Consider the following 20,714-nt stretch of genomic DNA (forward strand, 5'->3'; position numbering starts at 1 on the left):
GAGGTCACTTCCTGGTTCGCATAGAGGAGCCATTTTCAACACAGCCCAACAACAGAAGCATGCAGCTGTATTGAGGCAGCACTGGGTGTTTAAAGTTTGTGCCTCTAACAATTTTGCCCCCAGAGCAACCACCCTGTGTCCCCTCCATGCTATGCCACTGCCTTTCCTGCTCTCTTCTCTTACCTTCACATCCACAATGGCCCTTAGTCTGTCAAAGGAAATGTGGGCGATAGCTGCTGCTTAGTTTCACGCTACAGAAAACCCCTGTCTCTAAATGGTGATGTATCATTTGTATGTCCAACTCTTGAAGACAGTGAAGTTCTTTTTTCTTCTCATAGGGATGCATGTGATATATCTCTAATTAAATTAATAGAATTAACACCTGCTACAGTGACTGAAAGGAAAACTGAATAAAATCAAAAAAGCTTCCTAGCAGCCTTTCCAAGCTATAATTCGACAGCCAATGACTGCACTTTCATGTCACTCTCAGAAAATGTGGCAAGGACAAATGCAGCCCACTAAGTAAGGATGATTCAGCTCCTGTGATGGTTCTTTACAATTTCACCATGCGCTGGTTGTATCCACATAGAGCAGGGGTCAGCAACCTAAGGCCCATGGGCCATAAGCGGCCCACAGGGGCCGTTTAACCGGCCCACGAGCCACCCCCGAACTGAGCCGCCTGCTCAGCGAGTCCCCGCGCACTGCGCTAAACCAGTGCAGTGTGGTGCAGAGACTCGCTTCCACGGCACCGGAAATCATGTCTGCGCATGCGCAGATGCCGGAAATCGCGTCTGCACAGACACCAGAAATCACGGGCACATGCACTCACACAAGCACGCAATCCAGTCCACAGAGGAATCTCTGAACCGGCCCAGGCAAGGTAAACCTTGCCAATTCTTGACATACACTGTTGGGTGAGTGACCACCTTTGTATGCCCAACATTAACCTTTCCCCCTAATGTGCTAGTTTTCCACTTGTGATGAGACACTTTTCTTCACATGGGGAAAAATATCAGAAGCGGAGAGCGCCATTAGACTCTCATCACAAGCGAGCAGGAGACTTGGTTATATCTGGTTGAAGTTAGACATTTCCTGTTGCTTTTGTCACCTGGTTTGAGGCGGACAATAAAGTTCTTGTCTAGCTTCCTGACTTAGCGTGTTCTTTAGCCTTCCAAAATGTAGCTCAAAATGTTACTGTCCATTCAATCACCTCATTACTACCTTCAGGGGTGGGGTGGTACTGCTGCGCTCCTTGTTCATACCACAGCTTTAGAGATAAGCAGAAACCATCTCCATTGCTGAAGATTTCCTGTTCTTCTGCCAATAAAGTTGCATTTTTATAAGAGCTGGGAAGGCTCTCTGCTAGCAGGATCTGCAGCACAAGCCTTAGAGTTACAGTAAATTCAAAATCTCCATATTTTATACATGGCAGCCAGCCAAAACAAACGAAACACGCAATGGGAAAGCTACCTTCACAGGATCGGTAGGGGAAAGCTGCGACTGATCTATGTTGGCAAGAGAGTTTTCGAATTGTAGAATTGGCTTTGAAAACGAAGACATTGACTCTGACATTGGAAAGTTCAATTTGTTTAAAGCACTTCTCATGCCTAATGGCAACATCCCACAAATGCATTTTTCAAGATGTTGCCTGCCACCCACTCATCTTTCCCTTCATAACCGAAATGGATTCTTGATAGCCTCCTCTACAAAACAGTCACCGGCATTCATTAGAGGCAATCGGATGGGTTGCATTTCGCCCCTTTCGGCTATGGTGAGGTCTTTCAACCCGTAGAAAAAACTGTAGCATCTGAAGAGCCCTTAAGCACAAATTAAATGAAACTCAGCTGCAATTTGGAAGAAATTATAGTCATAAGTTTACAGTAGAGGTGAATCAAACGCTCTCTCGCTCTCGCTCTCTCCGCAGTATCTTAACAAACAGTACAGATCTCTTATCAATGTTGACACAGGTGCCAAGCCCCCTTCCGGTTATGAGATTATTATTAAAATGCCTTTACCCTAAAGGAAGGAGTCATCAGTATTAAACAAAAGCAGAAATGGGCATTCAACATACCAACAGGGATTAACATTTCCCAGCCGAACCACGGCTACAACATACAAATGAGGTTGTCGTGATGGAACATTTACACTGTAGCATTTTACACATTAAAACATCCACGATTGGTCTGCTATCTGTTCCTGAGAAGTTGTAATTTTTCAAACGAAACACACCAAGATGCCACTGGGTGCTTCAGGTTTGGGATATACATTTCTCCTGTTTTCTTGAACAGATTTCAGTGGGGTGTAAAACAATTCATTCCGCTATTTGGATAATTTACTGGATTATAGTGCAATCCTAAAAGCATGCACCACTGAATTCAATGAGAGTTACTTCCCAGTAACCACCTTCAGGACTGCTGCCTTAGAATACTATCATAAACTAAATATATCCTCATGGCCCAGATTAATTTCCCAGTGCCATCGTTCAATACACTTCTGTTAAAGCAGGGCCATCCATCTTAGAAGACATGCCAGAAACCTGTGCATTCCAACCACAGTGTGCCGGAAACAAGGGAACCGCATTCAAATAAGGCGGATCAGGGAACAAATTGTTAGCATTTCACTCCTCCGTTGCTGGGTGTGTGATTGTTACATCACATGTCAGTGTTTACTTTCTAGGGCTGGAAAGTGCACTTTGATGTGAGCTCCCATTGCTTGGTCCCAGCTCCTGCCAACCTAGCAGTTCGAAAGCACACCAGTTCAAGTAGATAAATAGGTACCGCTCCGGCGGGAAGGTAAACGGCGTTTCCATGCGCTGCTCTGGTTCACCAGAAGTGGCTTAGTCATGCTGGCCACATGACCCAGAAGCTGTACGCCGGCTCCCTCGGCCAATAAAGTGAGATGAGTGCCGCAACCCCAGAGTTGGTCACGACTGGACCTAATGGTCAGGGGTCCCTTTACCTTTACCTTACTTGGTGTGATCTAGTATGTGATCTAATAGTCACACGCACTCTGCAGCACAGGAGGGAATAAAACGACTGACAGGGGCATCACGCATGTGTGACACCATGTACATCATGTGACACACGTTGGGAGGAGGCCGTGGCTGTGAGGCCTGCCACCACTACTGCCACAAGGCCTTGCCCCAACACCCTTGGAGGCAGGGCTGAAGACACCTCAGCTCTGCAGAGTTCTTGCCTATGCTTTCATGTCAGCTGGCCACAAATTGCCTTGGAGCAAAACAAGCAGTTTAGCCTTTTGCTTCTGTTTTGCCGTTTTCCCTACACAGTTAGCTTTCAGAGCTCTGCTTTCTTTCATGATGTAGACAGGAGCATGTCGTATCCAGGGCCACCACCTTGCAATTAGCTTGTTTCAGGCTGCTCAGTATATCTCACTGATGGCTCCCCTTCTGCTAGCTGTAAACTTGCAATACATTTTGACTGATCATTTACCGCCTAATGAAATCAATGTTGATGGATCTCAACCAAAACTCTATGCTAGCGGCTGCTTAATCCATGTAGTCCAGGATGACAGCTCAGGAACATAACTTGCTGAACAGTAACTGGATTTGTATTTGCTTTTATTATATACAGAGTATAACACAGCTTTATACATGTTACTATATACACAGACTTGATTCAAACTCTACACACCAACCTCTGAACTCCAACACCAAACTACTGTGTCATGCTGCTTATAAGGGAAAACACCACCAGTTGCTAGGCTTCCCTATCTCCAGGCAGACTTTCTCACGTACAGTGGTACCTCGGGTTAAGAACTTAATTCGTTCTGGAGGTCCGTTCTTAACCTGAAACTGTTCTTAATCTGAGGTACCACTTTAGCTAATGGGGCCTCCCGCTGCCACCACACGATTCCTGTTCTCATCCTGAAGCAAAGTTCTTAACCTAAGGTACTATTTTTGGGTTAGCGGAGTCTGTAACCTGAAGCATCTGTAACCTGAGGTACCATTGTACTTCTTGCTTTACTTGGCTTCTTGCCAACTCACTAATTGTCCACTTCAAAGCTGCAGTTTCTCAGAAACCTCGAAAATCAACCCCCTCGCTCGATGAAGGCATCCAAGCCACATTGTGGGGCTTATTTTTTAAACATAAGTAGGACTGGGCTGTGTATCTGCAAGTGTACACCTGGTTACTTAGGAACAAGCCCTTCTGAATACCATTTACTGAATCGAGAGAAGCTGGGAGGGAGAGAGAATATTGATGCCACTAGAGGAAATAGGTTCATGAGGCAGCATGTTTTCCACTGCATGTCATGAACCTCAAACTGCTTCCTTTAGGTCAGCAGCTGCGTTATCCAGTGAGCACTAATCCACTAGTATGATCTTCACTGGTACTGTATGAATATTTCATTGATAATTATTCGCTGATGACTTTAATCCAAAACAGTTGAAATATTCCGGATGCACTGTCCTTTTGAGACTTCAGAAAGACATCTTCCTTTGAGACTTTTGTGAGATGCCTTCCTTTGAGAGACGGTTTGGCGTTCCTCGCTTTTCATTGGTTCTTTGAACCTTTGTTTGACTCTGATACATATAACACCTTGCAGTTACTTGTATATTTTGTGAGATATGTTGTATGATATATATTATTTAGATTGTGTATTGCTTTGTAATGATTTGTTGCGTCTCTGGACCGTAATAAAGGTTGATGATGATGATGTTTTGTTTTGTTTTTAGTAAAATATTTATTAAAGTTTCACAAATTTTATAATCAAACACAACAATGCAAACAAACACAAACAAGAAAAAACAAGTATAATTTCAAATCCTTATTTTCTTAAAACTTACTTCCCCGACCTCCTCATACCTCCCCTTTCTGCATTCCACTTTCAAATTTTTAGTTCAGCAAATCCTCACCCTTAATTTTATCTAATTGTTAACCTTTCTTTTCTTTTAACTTAATCTTTACAGCTGTAATCCACTAACTTTCTAAAGCCGCATCATTTTAACACTCATTAATTTTGCAATGTTTCTTAAGATAATTCTTAAATTTCTTCCAATCTTCTTCCGCCGTCTCTTTTCCCTGGTCTCGGATTCTGCCAGTCATTTCTGCCAATCCCATATAATCTATCACCTTCATCTGCCATTCTTCCAAGGTGGGTAGACCTTGTGTCTTCCAATACTTTGCGATGAGTATTCTTGCTGCTGTTGTAGCATACATAAAGAATGTTCTGTCTTTCTTTAGCACCAATTGGCTGACAATGCCCAGGAGAAAGGCCTCTGGTTTCTTAAGGAAGGTATATTTAAATACCTTTTTCATTTCATTATATATCATTTCCCAGAAAGCCTTAATCTTTGGGCATGTCCACCAAAGGTGAAAAAAGTACCTTCCGTTTCTTTACATTTCCAACATTTATTATCAGACAAGTGGTAAATTTTTGCAAGCTTGACTGGAGCCATGTACCACCTATAAATCATTTTCATAGTATTTTCCTTTAAGGCATTACATGCCGTAAATTTCATACTGGTGGTCCACAACTGTTCCCAGTCAGCAAACATAATGTTATGACCAATATCTTGTACCCACTTTATCATGGCTGATTTCACTGTTTCATCTTGTGTATTCCATTTCAACAGCAAGTTATACATTCTTGACAAGTTCTTAGTATTGGGTTCTAACAGTTCTGTTTCTAATTTTGATTTTTCCACCTGGAAGCCAATTTTCCTGTCCAACCTGGTTGATGATGATGATATTATTTAGAAGTGGCTTATTCATATATTTTGAATGACATCATACCAATTATATATTTACTAACAGTTATTAGCCAGCGTGTTGCGTTTTCGTTTTTGTAGATTGTCACATTTTGCAGCACAGGGTTTTGTGTTTGTTCTGAATGTTTTTGTCTGACTGGACTGTGTCCTTGATCGCCAATAATGCCTCTTGCTTGTGCAGGTAGAGCACAGAAGAGGTAAGTCTGTCTGTGTGTGTTTGTGTAACTGACTGTACAAAGGTAATGTTTGCATTTGTTGCCCCGCCCACTTTTCCCATGCCCCGCCCCCACTGGCATATGGTCCCCACCCTTGCTGTAGGTTTAGGCATTTGAATTATCAGGTGAAGCAGTCATTACACAATGTAAATAGAATATGTACCGTATTGGCCTGAATATAAGCCGCACCCACGAATAAGCTGCTCCTTTAAAAATTCATGGAGGGGGGAGAGAAAAAAAGACAATACCCGAATATAACCCGCTCCCTTAAAATTGGGTCACAGGCTGAAAATCGCTGTGGTTGGCAGAATTGTATCTCCAACCCAATTTAAGCCTTTGATCTTGCAAGCTCGCAAAAGTTACCGTACAATCGCTAAAATCGCAAATCGCTATTAAATTGCTACAATTCCGCAGGCGCTCACACCCGTAAATGGCAAATGAACAGCCTCAAGCTCGCAAATCGGCAATAAAACATTTTTTTTGTTCCATTTTACCGTATGTTTGTTTCAGCAGAGATATCGTAAAAGCCAATTTTTGTAAGCTCGCGAATTTAAGCCGCACTTTAACTTTTCAGGGTCGGAATTGGGGGGGGGGGAGTGCGGCATATATTCAGGCCAATACAGTACTTTCTGTCTGTCTCCCTTTGTGATGTTAAACTCTGTTTATGTTAAATTCTTAAAAATCTGCATCAACAGATGTATAGCAACCCAACCAAGGGAAGTAATGGGCCTGCTCTGTTCTGCCTTGGTCAGACCACACCTGGAATACAATTCAAGAAGGATGTTGACAAGCTGGAAAGTGTGCAGAGGAGGACGCCCAGGTTGATCAAGGGTTTGGAAACTAAGCCTTATGAGGAACGGTTGAGGGAGTTGGGTATGTTTAGCTGTAAAAGAGGAGACTGAGATATGATAGCCATCTTCAAATAACTCAAGGGCTGTCACATGGAAGAAGGAGGAAGTTTGTTTTCTCCTGCTCTGAAGGGTAGGGCTCAAACAAATGGATTCAAATTACAATAAAGGAGATTCCAACTAGACACCAGGAAGAACTTTCTGACAATAAGAGCTGTTTGACATTGGAACAGTCTGCCTCAGAAGGTGGTGTACTCTCCTTCCTTGAAGGTTATTAAGCAGAGATCGATGGCCATCTGTCATGGATGCTTTGGTTGAGATTCCCTTCCAACTCTACATTTCTATGATTCTATAGCATATTAATTGTAGATGATTCATATAGCATAGTAAGGGGATGCGGGTGGCACTGTGGTTTAAACCACTGTACCACTTGGACTTGCCGGTCGGAAGGTTGGCGGTTCAAGGCCCCACAGCGGGGTGAGCTCCCGTTGTTCGGTTCCAGCTCCTGCCAACCTAGCAGTTCGAAAGCACACAGTCCAAGTAGATAAATAGGTACCATTCCAGCGGGAAGGTAATGTGCACTGCTCTGATTTCACCAGAAGTGGCTTAGTCATGTTAGCCACATGACCCGGAAAAACTGTTTGCGGACAAACGCCGGCTCCTTCTGCCTGTAAAGCGAGATGAGCGCCACAACCCCACAGTCATTCACGACTGGACTCAACTGTCAGGGGTACCTTTTTATAGCATAGTAAAGGGCAACATCTGGGACGTGGGTGGCGCTGTGAGTTAAACCACAGAGCCTAGGACTTGCCGATCAGAAGGTCGGCAGTTCAAATCCCCACGACGGGGTGAGCTCCCGTTGCTCGGTCCCTGCTCCTGCCCACCTAGCAGTTCAAAAGCACGTCAAAGTGCAAGTAGATAAATAGGTACTGCTCCGGTGGGAAGGTAAACGGTGTTTCCGTGCGCTGCTCTGGTTCGCCAAAAGCAGCTTAATTGCTGGCCACATGACCTGGAAGCTGTACACCGGCTCCCTTGGTCAATAAAGCGAGATGAGCACCGCAAACCCAGAGTCAGCCACAACTGGACCTAACGGTCAGGGGCCCCTTTACCTTTACCTTAAAGGGCAACATTGCAAACAATGCTTGTTGGAACGGAAAGGGAAGTGGTAGATTAATCACTGACCACATCCTAACAGCACTTAGCACAGGCTGATGTACCAATCATCAGATGTTTAACTCAGTTAGATATCCTTCTCCCCCTTACATATGTATGAGAGTATCTTTTGATTTCATACTGCTTGTCACCCATCCCTTCACAGACAGACAGCTCCATGTAATATAAAAGACAATGCTACTGTAAATGTACTTTATACATCCTTGGCCCCAGGAGCCTGGAATAATGCTCCATTTACTGTAATTACTTAATTGCCTACCTGGAAAGCTTTGCTGGTGAACTACCTGAGCTGGCATTGAGTAATTGGGTGCTTTCCTCATTAAAGGGCTTCATGTGGTGAAGGTGTGTTTGTAATTTGCTCAAGTGGAGTGCAAGTTTATCGTAGCAGCAGTTTTACTTTAAGAGCAGTATTAAAACACACAGGGAATGTCACTTCAAAGCTATGCTGTACTGTTATGGACATAAACCTTTAACAAATTTACCATTTAATTCATTCCTTACCTGCTTCGAAGTATGTTCAAGGTGGATGGCGATAACTAAAACAAGGCAACAAAATTGTAAATAAAAAGATATGTCCAACAGATACAAATGTATGGTGCAGCCATATTTGGAATACAGTGGTACCTCTGGTAGCTAACGGGATCTGTTAGCTCAGAGAGCCAGTGTGGTGTAGTGGTTAAGAGCGGTAGTCTTGCAATCTGGGGAACCAGGTTCGCGTCTCCGCTCCTCCACATGCAGCTGCTGGGTGACCTTGGGCCAGTCACACTTCTTTGAAGTCTCTCAGCCCCACTCACCTCACAGAGTGTTTGTTGTGGGGGAGGAAGGGAAAGGAGAATGTTAGCCGCTTTGAGACTCCTTAGGGTAGTGATAAAGCGGGATATCAAATCCAAACTCTTCTTCTTCTTCTTCTTCTTCTTCTTCTTCTGTTCCAGAGGCCAGTTTGCAACATGAAAAGCCCGCAACCTGAAGCGCCATATCTGCGCAGGTGCACGGTGCAATTTGGCGCTTGTGCACATGCGCGAAGTGCGATTTAGCGCTACTGTGCATGGTGAGCGGCAAAGCCCGGAAGTAACCCTTTTCAGTACTTCCGGGTCACCGCGGGACGCAACCTGAAAAAACGTAACATGAAGCAAACGTAACATGAGGTATGACTGTATCATACACAATCCTGGTTAGCCTATCTCAAAAAGTATGTTGTAGTCATAAGGTTGGAAAAAGACAACCAAAACGTTGATGAAAGGGGAGGGAATCAGCACTATCACTTTAACCCTTCCCTTTCCAAATAGTGTTGTCTTTACAGTCAACCTCACTTCTTGAATGGTTCCGTTGACGAACGTTTCGGCTCCCGGACGCCAAAAACCTGGAAGTAAGTGTTCCAGTTTTTGAACACTTTTCGGAAGCCAACCATCTGACGTGGCTTCCGCTTGAGTGCAAGAAGCTACTGCAACCAATCAGAAGCCACGCTTCGGTTGTCGAACGTTCCAGAAGCTAAATGGGCTTCTGGAACGGATTACGTTCAACAACCAAGGTTTGACTGTATAGCCTTTTTCACCACCCAGGCAAAATTGCAAGTGAAGTTGCAGTGGGCAATGTCTTGGGACTGCCTCGCTCACCTGAATTCTGTCTGGCAGAGAGGCTGCAGAGTATTGGAACTGTATGTTCATTGTTGAAGCACAGTGATAGGAAGGGAGCATTAAACGCTTTCCACACACATATTGGCCCCAGTGGAAATCTCATGGGGTGGGAAAAGGGGACTATCCACCAGAGGCAGATTGAGGGCAGCACGGCCGGTTTCCCTGGACTGGGCACCAAGCCAGGGGGCACCACAGGGCATCACAACTAGGACACAGAGCACAATCAGAATGGAGGGCAAGAGATGGGAGGGACGTCAAGTTTTGGCCTTGCGCAGGGTACTACTGAAATTTGAGAGACCAAAGTCCGCCCCGGCACCCACTTGGCTACTGTGTTAGAAGTCCAGATTCCACATCCAGCTTAAAAGAGAACAGCAATGATTGGATGCCGCAGAGATATTTCATATAGTAAGTTAACTGGAACACGAATTGAGCTGAAGTTCATTTGCCTTCATTGTAACCAGAGCATGACTGTTTGCTGGTTTTATTAAGGGAAATCCAATATTGATATGGACGTGTCCACTATTGGCGTAGTTTACATATACAGTAGCTGTATCTTGGGTGGAGTGATTATGCTGTTGCCTTTGGCTGATGCGGTGCTATTTATATTTGCAAAACAGAAGCTTCGTGTGATGGCGTGTGCTGCGGATGTATGACGTGGAAGAATCTGTTTGATGCAGGAAAGGAAGATGGCGGTCACTGCTGACTGACTTGCCTTTGCTTCGTCTGCACGCCCAGAGTAGTGTGGCGTGCTGCAAAATAAATGATTGCATAAACAACAGAAATAATCAAGTGCTAATATCCATAATCTCAGCACACTGATTAATTGCTCTGCTAGGATTCCAAACACCTGCAGGTGGGTCAGCAATTTAGCTTTCAGAATGGATATTCATCTTCCAGCTCTCTCCATTGTAAACATGGTGTTGTTTTTCTTTAGGAAGAGGGAGGAGGGAAGCCGGTGTATAAGGTCCCTGCTTGGACCAGAACAGCAGAACGCAGCAGCTGCTGGAGGTATGAGTGTCTTGTTGGCAGTTTAGCAGCAAAGAACCCCTACTGTGTATCAGCTCTCAAATCATTAGTATTATCAAGCAGCGTTGAAGTCAGAATTAAAATAGGCCTCATGGATAATTTAACCCTGAAACAATGAGGATGGCATACACTTTCACATTAGAAGTGCTGGCAGCTGAGCTATGTTCTAATGCCCTGCCATATTGCTATTCTGCTGAAGCCTCTTAAGAGGCAATACTCAGTGACATGCGTAATTGGGGGGCGGGGGATTTAAATATTTCTATAAGGAAAGGGTGGGGAATTCATGCCCCTCCAGATATTCTCAGACTCCCACCCCCATCAGCTCTCACTGGCTTGGCCAATGGTTAGGAATGATGGGAGATGGAAGTCCAACAATGTCTAGAGTGCCCACCCCTGCTTTTTAAATACCCCTAAAATTATTAGGGTAATTTCAACATCAAAAATATGAAAATCATGGCCACTGGTCCCATCACCTCCTGGCAAATAGAAGGGGAAGAAATGGAGGCAGTGAGAGATTTTACTTTCTTGGGCTCCATGATCACTGCAGATGGTGACAGCAGCCACGAAATTAAAAGACGCCTGCTTCTTGGGAGAAAAGCAATGACAAACCTAGACAGCATCTTAAAAAGTAGAGACATCACCTTGCCAACAAAGGTCCGTATAGTAGAAGCTATGGTTTTCCCAGTAGTGATGTATGGAAGTGAGAGCTAGACCATAAAGAAGGCTGATCGTCGAAGAATTGATGCTTTTGAATTATGGTCTGGAGGAGACTTTTGAGAGTCCCATGGACTGCAAGAAGAACAAACCTCTCCATTCTGAAGGAAATCAGCCCTGAGTGCTCACTGGAAGGACAGATCCTGAAGCTGAGGCTCCAATACTTTGGCCACCTCATGAGAAGAAAAGACTCCCTGGAAAAGACCCTGATGTTGGGAAAGATGGAGAGCACAAGGAGAAGGGGACGACAGAGGATGAGATGGTTGGACAGTGTTCTTGAAGCTATGAACATGAGTTTGACCAAACTGCGGGAGGCAGTGGAAGACAGAAGTGCCTGGCATGCTCTGGTCCATGGGGTCATGAAGAGTCGGACACAACTAAACAACAACAAAATTATTAGTACCTATGAAGTATTCCATGCTCCACAAATAAGTGATGACGTAACCATCACAGGGCTTCAAAAGGCAGGCAAAAAGTAAATACAGATTTGTATTGCAGTTTTGGAAGTTGCGATATAGAAACCAGTCATCTGAATATACACGTTCTCTTGACTTGCTTACGTCAAATTTCCTCTGTTGCTTCCTGTGTTGATTTGTTCGTACAACAATTATTCATCCTTCTTTCCGATTTCCACTTTAGAACAGGAATAGGGAATGTGTGGCTTCTAGATGTTGTTGGACTTCAGCATGGTCAGTGGTCGGGGATGATGGGAGTTGGAGCCCACCAACATCTGGAACAGCAACATTTGGAACAGATTCCCCAGTGTTTAAATAAGGGAACAAGAATGTCTGCCCTTATGGTGAAATTCTAATATGCAGCAGATAAAAATAAGGAGACAATATTGGGACGCCATTCTTGTAAAGAATAACTTGCATGTGTACGTGTGCTCACGCAAACAGCAAACAGGCTCCCTACACACACAAACATATCCAGAGAGAGAAAGAGAGAATTAAACAATGATCTTCAGTTTCCTGCATTTACGCACAGGCAGCACCAGAGCATAGCTGTCAATGTTTTCCTTTTTTAAAGGGAAATTCCCTTATTCCGAATAGGGTTCCTCGCAAGAAAAGGGAAAGGTTGACAGCTATGCACCAGAGAGGAACTAGGAGAGACAAAATAAAAAAAATTCCTTCCAGTAGCACCTTAAAGACCAACTAAGTTAGTTCTTGGTATAAGCATTCGTGTGCATGCACACTTCTTCAGATACCTTTCGTGCCTGCACACGAAAGCTTATACCAAGAACTAACTTAGTTGGTCTTTAAGGTGCTACAGGAAGGAATTTTTTTATTTTGACTATGGCAGACCAACACGGCTACCTATCTGTAACTAGGAGAGACAAGTGTCTCAAGAAAAGTAACCACCCCACAAACACACACACACACACACACACACACACCAAAAAACAAGAACCTCCCACCAGATGTCAAAGAGAAAAATAACTACCAAACTTTTAGAAGACATCTGAAGGCAGCCCTGTTTAGGGAAGCTTTTAATGTTTAATAGGTTATTGCATTTTAGTGTTTTTGTTGGAAGCCGCCCAGAGTGGCTGGGGAAACCCAGCCAGGTGGGCGGGGTATAAATAATTTATTTATTTATTTATTTATTTATTTATTTATTTATTTATTTATTTATTGTTATTAGAACAGCACTGCTGGATCCCTATAGTTACTTGAAGGAAAGACAATTCTCAGCATGCTTAAAAGTTTACTACACCTAAAGCCATATTACTAACTTCAGAGGAAACATAGTACTTCAAAGAGTTTGGGGTCAGTTTGGATGATACTCTGGGTTCCTTCCAAACTTGCCATCCTGTATCTGTGGGGGAAGAATGTATAAGAGCAAACTTGCTAAATCAGTCCCTTTGTCAGAGAGAAACCTAGAGCTAGAGGGGCACTTACATGTCACCCCCCCCAAAAAAAACCCTAGGAAATTCATTACCGAAGTGGAAAGGGGGGCCCTATGAAGGGGCCAGGGCCCCATAAATTTCGGGGTAGAATCAAAAAAATGCCTAATGGTTTATTGAATATTTACAGATAAATTGAAAACAGATAAAAACATTGGCAGGATTATTGTAATAACCTGCAGTTTTATAAAAGCATATATTTAAAGGAGAAAAATAAATGAGCAAATTAAATGAATTTGGATATGCAGAAGATATTAAAAAAATAAATTTAAGGAACCGCAGAAAGAGGGGGAAGGAAGTCAAGTTTTGAAATGTTAAAGTGATTGTAAAATGAATGAAATGTATAAACCTGAAAAGTATAAATAAAATTCAGAAAAATGGGGGGTGCCTCTTTTCTTTTTTTCTTTTCTTTTTTTTTCTTTCCTTTTTTTCTTTTCTTTTTTTTTCTTTCCTTTTTTTCTTTTCTTTTTTTCTTTTTCTTTTTTTTTATCAATGATTTTCGGTGGTTTCCTTAAAGAAAGCTCCACAATGTTGGGGTCTTCCTAAAAAAAAAAAATCTCCACAACTTTCGGGGTACCCTGGTTGTTACTCTTTGAATTTGTTGTTGTTTAGTCGTGTCCGACTCTTGGTGACCCCATGGACCAGAGCATGCCAGGCACTCCTGCCTTCCACTGCCTCCCTGCAGTTTGGTCAAACTCATGTTCGTAGCTTCGAGAACACTGTCCAACCATCTCGTCCTCTGTCGTCCCCTTCTCCTTGTGCCCTCCATCTTTCCCAACATCAGGGTCTTTTCCAGGGAATCTTCTCTTCTCATGAGGTGGCCAAAGTATTGGAGCCTCAGCTTCAGGATCTGTCCTTCCAGTGAGCACTCAGGGCTGATTTCCTTCAGAATGGATAGGTTTGATCTTCTTGCAGTCCATGGGACTCTCAAAAGTCTCCTCCAGCACCATAATTCAAAAGCATCAATTCCTCGGCGATCAGCCTTCTTTATGGTCCAGCTCTCACTTCCATACATCACTACTGGGAAAACCATAGCTTTAACTATACGGACCTTTGTTGGCAAGGTGATGTCTCTGCTTTTTAAGATGCTGTCTAGGTTTGTCATTGCTTTTCTCCCAAGAAGCAGGCGTCTTTTAATTTTGTGACTGCTGTCACCATCTGCAGTGATCATGGAGCCTAAGAAAGTAAAATCTCTCACTGCCTCCTTTTCTTCCCCTTCTATTTGCCAGGAGGTGATGGGACCAGTGGCCATAATCTTCGTTTTTTTGATGTTGAGCTTCAGACCATATTTTGCGCTCTCCTCTTTCACCCTCATTAAAAGGTTCTTTAATTCCTCCTCACTTTCTGCCATCTAGGTTGTGTCATCTGCATATCTGAGGTTGTTGATATTTCGTCTAGCAATCTTAATTCCGGCTTGAAATATGTCAGCCCTAACTTTGAGGCTCTTCCTGCTCTCCCTATTTTTACACTGAACTTATACTGCATGACCTTTCAGGCAATCTGGCCGTCCCAGATAGAATCTCCAACCACCAGACATCAAGTTTTTGTGTGTGGAGAGTTTTGTTTTTTGGGATGGAGGCTGCTGAGTCACATGATATTCGAGCTACTCTCTGCAGTCATTTAACTAACTCAATGGCAAACTAGGCCTCGTCTCTGTGCGTTAATGGCCCTTTTGGAAACCGTTTCTTGAAACTCTTTATACTTCTCTATTCCATCTTTTCATAAAGAATTAATAGGCTTTGGGGTGTTTCTAAACAAGCTAAAGACTGTTTTACAACAAAGTACTATCTGCCCACACCCACCCACAGCATTTATTTTTAGAGCCACTTTTAAGCATTGCAACATATGTCTCCAACATACAGTAATTTTATACTGGTTTCCCCAACGCTACAGAGTGTAGCTTCTTGATATATTTCAGTAGTTAACAGTATAATTGGCCTTTCTGTAGGTAGAAGACAGCCTGCAGACTCCTCATTGATTTTTCCTTGCAAAATTATATCATTTCCCCGAGACCATTATGTGCAGTATTAAAAGAAAAGAAAAGAAAGCCAAAAGAATATTTTAACTTCTGAATGAAAAACAATAGATACCTTCCAGCTTGGTGCATAAGCTACAAGCTGAAACTGAAGGGAGAGAAAAAAATAAGTTTTCAGAGTAAATTCCAAGGCTATATTGATACTGACTTACTTGGTAATGGTAATGTTTCCTTTTTCTTTACATCCATGTCTTTGTATTATTGCAATGCCCTCTCAATACATGTAGAGCGGGAAAATGTTCAGACCCAATTCTTCAAAGGGAGGTCTGCAATAAGGCCGGCCCTGTCAATAGGCAATAAGGCAGCCGCTTCAGACACCTGATTTTGGGTGTCATGAAAGGGCAGCGAATTGTTACGCTATTTATTTTATGTTATTTTATTATTTTTGCTGTTGCTTCTTTCAGTGCAAGGCACTCGTGAGACTTTCTGCCTCATGGCTGCAATGGCTGCCAATTAGTTTCCGGGCCCAATTCAAAGTGCTGGTTTTGACCTATAAAGTATGGTTACCAGACGTCCCCGTTTCCCAGGGACAGTCCCCGGATTTACAAATCTGTCCCCACACAAAATCCGTCCCCAGATTTCATTTAATGCCCCCGGATTTATATTTTGAGTGTTGTAGATTTATTAGTAGGGAATGAATGTTGCGTGATTGGCTCAACGGCACAAGACACATCATATGGGGACTTCCGGTGAGGCAAAATGGTGGGCGCCACGGCAGCGGGCAGCTCCTGACTCCAGCCAGAGCCAACTGCACTACCAGGCTGGCTCCGGGCTGCTGAGGCCGCTGCTGCTGCCACTGCTGAGGGGGAACCGGGGACACCCAGCACATCAACTGGGGGAACCGCTGACCCCCCTCCATGACCCAAATCGAGCCGGGAGCGAGAGTGCCTGGCCACCCAGCCGACTGCCCAGCGGCGCTCCCGGGCCAGTAAAAACCCCGGAGCCGATGCAGGGAGAAGGAGCAGAGAAGAAGGAAAAGGAAGAGAGAGGAAGAGGGAGGAGAAAAATAGGGAAGTCCCGACCTTGCCGCGTCACTGTTGCCACCGGTGATGAGGAGAGATAGGAGAACACCGGGAGGACAATAATAATAATAATAATAATAATAATAATAATAATAATAATAATAATAATAATAATTTATTATTTATACCCCGCCCATCTGGCTGAGTTTCCCCAGCCACTCTGGGCGGCTCCCAATCAAATGTTAAAAACAGTACAGCATTAAATATTAAAAAATTCCCTAAACAGGGCTGCCTTCACATGTCTTTTAAAGAGATGATAGCTGCTTATTTCCTTCACATCTGAAGGGAGGGTGTTCCACAGGGCGGGTGCCACTACCGAGAAGGCCCTCTGTCTGGTTCCCTGTAACCTCACTTCTCGCAGTGAGGGAACCGCCAGAAGGCCCTCACAGCTGGTCCTCAGCATCCGGGCAGAAAGATGGGGGTGGAGATGCTCCTTCAGGTATACAGGACCGAGGCCGTTTAGGGCTTTAAAGGTCAGCACCAACACTTTGAATTCTGCTCGGAAATGTACTGGGAGCCAAGGACAAGTGGCCGAGCGAGGCCCAACCCGAGCCTATTCCACGGCAGCTAGCGCTCCAAGAGAGCAGGCCGGGGCCCAGAGGAAGGCCATGCAATATCATCATCATCATCATTTTTAATTTGTATACCGCCTTTCTATCTTACAATACTCAAGGCGGTTTACAAGCTGAAGAAACAAAAAATGTACATCTTATAACAATCTAACGCAATACAAAAATGTAATAATAAAACATAACTTTAAAATAGGCAACCTCCATCAAAAAAGTAACGCTCAGCAATCATTAGAATAGTATAAAATAATAATATCAACATATAAAAGTTAAACAGAAATCCACTCAACAGTTACAATAATATCTAAACTATACTCAATAAAACAACGGCAAGCCACAGTACATAAAACAATACAATATACATTGAGAAGCTGAGGGTGGGGCAAGGCAGGTGGGAGGAGGCCTTGCCTGATGGAGTCTCCCCCCTCACCAGAGGAGACCACAGAAGATATTACTTCTTACTTTAAAAAAAAATATTTTTAATAATTTTTTTTCTCTCCCCCCCCCCAAAAAAAGTGTCCCCGGATTCTTTGAAAAAATCTGGTAACCTTACTATAAAGCCTTAAATGGCTCAGGACCTCAATACCTCAGGGGCTGCCCCTCCCCAGATCTACTGATCTGGACCCTGCAGCCATCATCTGAAGACTTTCATCGTGTGTCACTTCCATGGGAGGTGCAGAGGGTGGCAACACGAGAACAGGCCTTTTCTGTGGTGGCTCCCCACCTATGAAATGCTCTTCCCAGAGAGGCCCACCTGGCGCCTTCATTATATATATTTAGCTGCCAAGCAAAAATGTTTTACTATAGCCCAGTTCCTGAATGATTAAACAATCTATGTTTTATTATGTATTTTTAGTAATCATTTTGCAATGTTATGTTGTGAGCCCCCCATGATCTTCAGACGAAGGGCAGTATGCAAATTTAATTAAATAACAATAATAACCAAACTGAGGGACTATATGCATCATGACTGAATGTGTGCCATTTGTGGTTCTGTCTCCTGATGCAAAATGTATCAGGCTCACTCTGGGACAGAAGCTTTCCATGCTGTTAATTTTTTAGGTAGCAAAATGGCTCGGACCCGAGACGCTTTGTTGCTGAGGCAATATCAAGATTACTCCCCATTTTAAAAATCCACACGTAGAAGCTGACCAAACTGGTTCTTGAACGTAAGTCCCCATCTGAACTACACATTTAAAACAGTATTATTCCACTTCAAACACCCATGGCTTCCCCCAAAGACTCATAGGAAATGTAGTTTGTTAAGGCTAAAGGTAAAGGTAAAGGTCCAGTCGTGACCAACTTTGGGGTTGCGGCGCACATCTCACTTTATTGGCCAAGGGAGCCAGCGTACAGCTTCCGGGTCATGTGGCCAGCATGACTAAGCCGCTTCTGGCGAACCAGAGCAGTGCACGGAAACGCCGTTTACCTTCCCGCCGGAGCGATACCTATTTATCTACCTGCACTTTGACGTGCTTTTGAACTGCTAGGTTGGCAGGAGCAGGGACCAAGCAACGGGAGCTCACCCCGTCGCGGGGATTCGAACCGCTGACCTTCTGATCGGCAAGTCCTAGGCTCTGTGGTTTAACCCACAGCGCCACCCACATCCCTTGTTGAGGGTACTGAGAGTCATTAGGAGACCCCAATTCCCCACACAGAGCTACAATTACCAGTGTGCCTGAATGTTGAATGCTTCTTCCCAGGGAACTTAGGGACTGTAGCACTGTAAGGGGAATATGGCGTCTTCTAAGAAATCTCAGCGCCCTTAGCAAACTCTCAGGACCGTCATAGCTGCACTACACCTGCTTCCATATGAATTTCACCACTGGCCACTCCAACAGGAGGTAAACAGCTAGCACCCACTTGGGGGGGGGGGGAAGGAGGCCAGATACTGAGCAATAATTGCTCAGATCAGATGAACCAAATCAACATCTCTTCAGAAGAGGCCATACCACACTCTCTCTCTTTTTTTTACAATGTCTTTAATGGAAATGTTTAAATTTAAGAGGGTACGGAAGACTTGCAAATTTGTATTTCAGGAGATGGGTGGAATTGTATTTGTAGAACACGGCCTACCTGTTCATCTAAACAAAAGTATCGAGACTTTTTGTAAGATTTTTTTTTTCTTGCTCCATAGTACTTCACTCCAGCAAGGTTAATGAAATATTTGCCCATGTAACACACTGAATGCAAATTTTATGCATATATTGTGGAGGTGAAACGTACTCAGGCAGATTTTGGGAAGCGATTTTCCTCGTCATCAAAAAGATAATGAGAACAGCATTCTCATTAAATCCAGAAGTTTGTTTGCTGAATAATTTAGGCTCCAATTTTAAAACACATATACTGGGGTGTAAGTCCCATCAAATACACAGTGGGACGTATTTCCAAATAAACATGCATAACGTGGTGCTTTTAAAGGAAATAAACACAGACATTTAGTGGGCAGGTTGTTGACAGTTCCTAGAATTATTGCTGCAGAAGCCTAGAAAAATAAAGAGAAACTTTCAAAGGAAAAGTGGGTCAAGGTTTGGCATGAAATGTTGGTGAATAAAATAACACCATCTGAATAAATGTGAAGAAACAATATGATCTCCCAAGTACTAGAACATTAGCAATCATTTCTTCTGTATTAGAATTATGTCAAGTATTATTGATTTCAAGTTTGTACATAGCATTTTGTTAGGGTCCTTTTATGCATGTGTCCTCCAAATGTATTATGTCCTATTATTTGTACTTAAAAATAAAAAAAATCCCAGCTATTGATTTCTGATTAAACCACCTTGGAAGCTTTTATGGCAAATGGTGAAATGTAAAAACTTTAATAATTCTGTTATATGTGAAGCTGCAAACAATAGCATTTTTCCTTGGAAGAAAGTTCCACCAAACATAGGGACAAATGTATAGGGAAAGAAGATTCCACCTAAACATTAGGAAGAACTTCCTGACAGTAAGAGCTGTTCGACAGTGGAATTTGCTGCCAAGGAGTGTGGTGGAGTCTCCTTCTTTGGAGGTCTTTAAGCAGAGGCTTGACAACCATATGTCAGGAGTGCTCTGATGGTGTTTCCTGCTTGGCAGGGGGTTGGACTCGGTGGCCCTTGTGGTCTCTTCCAACTCTATGATTCTATGATTCTATGATTCTAGGGATGAGCAGAGAAAACGGCCTTGAATGCCAGTGTAATATATATACAGTGGTACCTCGGATTACATATCCTCTGCATACGTAATCTTTGGGTTGCAAACGCAGCCTCGTGCGCGCATGCGCAGAAGTGATTAGGTTGGTCTCAACTAGGGCCAGGGCCTTTTCAGTACTGGCCCCAACTTGGTGGAACGCTCTGTCATAAGAGACTAGGGCCCTGCAGGATTTGACATCTTTCCGCAGGGCCTGCAAGACAGAGCTGTTCTGCCTGGCCTTTGGTTTGGACTCAGTTTGACCTTTATGTTTCCCTCCCCTTATGGTTTTGACTTTTAAAATGAGGCTGCATTTTAAATTGCATTTTAACCTGTATTTTAAATTGTTTTTTCCGCTTCTTATGTTTTTACTGAAATTTTATTGGTGTTAGCCGCCCGGAGCCCGGCTCTGGCCAGGTATAAATAAGATTTATTATTATTATTGCTGTTATTATTATGTGCCCCACTCATGTGCAGAAGTGCTCAATTGCGCTGCGCACGTGTGCAGGAAGGCGCCTCCAATTACAGACTTTTCGGGATATGGCTGGGCCTCCAGAACGGATCCCATCCGTAACCGGAGGTACCACTGTATATTTTTAAAGGAACAGATGTGAGTCACACTTCTATTATTTTTGAATATCAACAGCTTCCAAGAAGGAAATACTGGGAGCACTTT

The 20,714-nt window shown here is 43.5% G+C and overlaps 1 long non-coding RNA gene across 1 annotated transcript; it reads left to right on the top strand.

The window, feature by feature from the left end:
* The first annotated feature begins 9,939 nt into the window (after positions 1–9,939).
* Positions 9,940–10,383, top strand: LOC310690130. Its single transcript, XR_014517932.1, has 2 exons — positions 9,940–10,003; positions 10,216–10,383. It is a non-coding gene; the product is annotated as an uncharacterized lncRNA (long non-coding RNA).
* The last annotated feature ends 10,331 nt before the right edge of the window (positions 10,384–20,714 follow it).

Source organism: Podarcis liolepis, assembly GCF_965112155.1.
Source record: "Podarcis liolepis genome assembly, chromosome: 12".
NCBI classification, from domain to species: Eukaryota; Metazoa; Chordata; class Lepidosauria; order Squamata; family Lacertidae; genus Podarcis; species Podarcis liolepis.